At 31.1% G+C, this 2,500-nt stretch overlaps 1 long non-coding RNA gene across 1 annotated transcript in view; it reads left to right on the top strand.

Annotated features, from left to right (window-relative positions):
* LOC118764471 overlaps positions 1-2,500 on the top strand; it is a 6,265-nt gene that overhangs the window by 1,983 nt on the left and 1,782 nt on the right. The gene's annotated exons all lie outside the window — the stretch shown is intronic.

The raw sequence follows: 2,500 nt of genomic DNA, 5'->3' as shown, positions 1-2,500 counted from the left end.
ATGAGGTCAGAGAGAGTGGTCTGTAGTTCTTGGCCTCCGCTCTGCTACCTCCTTTATGAATAGGGAGGGTATATATGTAATATATATATATAGTAATTTATATATATTATATGTATATATATATGTATATTATATATATATATGTATAATATATAATATTGTGTGCTATATATATATATGTGTGTATATATATATATATATGTATATTATATATATATTATATATATATATATATATATATATATATATATACATATTTCTCCATTACAAAACTTAAGAAAAAGCATGTTTCAAATGGAATATTTATCCATGTACATTTTATAAGAATACACAGCGTCGCTCAAATAACATTGAACAGGTATATAAGATTTTATATATATAAATCAAAATATTTAAATCGGATAAAATATTTAAAAGAAAATATAGGGGAAAAGATTATGTCAGACAAAGAGAGCAAATCTAATTTGGCAACATTTATATTTATAACACATTCAAAACGATATCACGCTACCCAGAATACATTGGTAAACAATATGGCGCCGTTATAACGTATGTATACATAAATATATGTGTTGGCGTATATGTACGTATGTGTGTATATGCATGTATGCGTATACGTATGTGCACATATAGTGGTCTATATATGTATATATACACACATATATATAAATGCATATATAATAATATAGATATATATATATATATATATATATATATATAATATATATATATTATATATATATAAATACATATATATATATATAAATGCATATATATATATATATAAATGCATTATATAATATATATATAAATGCATATATATATGTAAATGCATATAAATGCATATATGATATATATATATATATATTATATATAAATGAATGTATGTATATATGTATGTATATGCATATATCTATGTATGAACGAATACCAGGATGTAAGTGTGTGTGTATATAAATATATACACAATATAGACAATATGTGTAGTATTTCTTTCGAAGTTTTACAAATATGATGTAGATATAAAATAACTTAGATATGAATTATCAAACTTGTTTTTCTTTGTACACGCATGCGCACAAATGTACACTCACGGATACGCGCACGCACAACATATACACAAAAATACATACATACATACATACATACATACACACACACACTTGTCAACTACGTATGTGATCATTAAAATGTCCTCCGCAAAAGGAACTATAACCGCAAGACGCTGCTATATAAAATTGTTCCATATATGTCGCTTCTTATGAGTTGAAATGAAGCCACGTGACTGAATTTATTGCAGACCCTAAACCAAATAACGTAAATGGGATCTTTCGATTTGAACGGCAGTTTTTAGCATAATTTCTAGGTAACTAAAAAATTTTAAACTTCGTATACTGGTAGAATGTGTTTATAAAACATCTTTTTCTCTTGGCTTTATTGAGAAAATTCTATAGTTTGTAAGATATTTGTTGTGTTTTTTCTTTAATTTCTGCAATTTCAACCAATCACCAATACTATTGAGGTAAAAAACATTCTGTGCCGTATGGCTATGTCCCTCTTTTAAGAAACAGATTGGGTTTATTTACATTTGTGAAGAAAAAAGATACCCTTCCCCCTAACCTTAACCCTAACTAACCCTAACCCTAAAATGGATTGAAATGCAATAGATCGATACTAGGGTCATAATTATGGGTGACAATTTCATATGACACCGCTAGAAAAAACTGCCGTTCAAACCGAAAAGTTCCCGTAAATGCAAAAGAGACGACTCGGCTGAGGCCGTTATACACTATCATCAAGGGGAGCTACTCTGCATGGCATCTGTGTTCGTCTTTGTTAACCTCATGAGACATAACTGGCTGCTTCCATATCTGTAACCTTTCGGATAATCGAACTCTGTCTCTGTGTGGGGAGGGTGGGTTGCGCGCGTGTGTGTTTGCGCGTGTGTCTATATGTGTATTTGCGAGCGCGTGCACGCGAGTGTGTTCTCTGTGTGAGTACTTTTCTTTGATTTTAATGTTGAAAGTGACTTCGAAGTTTCATGACGGTCTGTTTGTCGGCCTGTATTTTATGTGTAATTATTAAGAAGAGCTTTCGTTGTAATTCAGTAGGTGCATTAGGACAATGATGGCGCCGTTATAACGTATGTATACATAGGCGCAGGAGTGACTGTGTGGTAAGTAGCTTTCTCACCGAACGGATGCGTTTTTTTTTCGCTCCGGCAAATGTCACGTTTAACGTGAATTGTTGAACTTTTGACTCGACTACAGGTAGGCGTTTTGTATTTTTGGGAGCTTAGTGAAGTCTATTACTTGCATTTAATGTTTTTTAGCATTTAATATTTTTTAGCAGATAATAAACTCCACTTTGCTCCAGGTATAATTTTTCTGCCTGTTGTCGAGTGTAAAGACTCACTTTGCAGTGAGAATTGTATTTTTAAAGCGGCGTAGTCCGTCTGCAAAAATTGTTTTTGAAATTGTCTTTGTTATCCACGGGAATT

Source organism: Octopus sinensis, linkage group LG8, assembly GCF_006345805.1.
Source record: "Octopus sinensis linkage group LG8, ASM634580v1, whole genome shotgun sequence".
In the NCBI taxonomy this organism is placed as follows: Eukaryota; Metazoa; Mollusca; class Cephalopoda; order Octopoda; family Octopodidae; genus Octopus; species Octopus sinensis.
The sequence above is the reverse complement of the archived record's forward strand: the minus strand, read 5'-3'. Positions and strand labels throughout refer to the sequence as shown.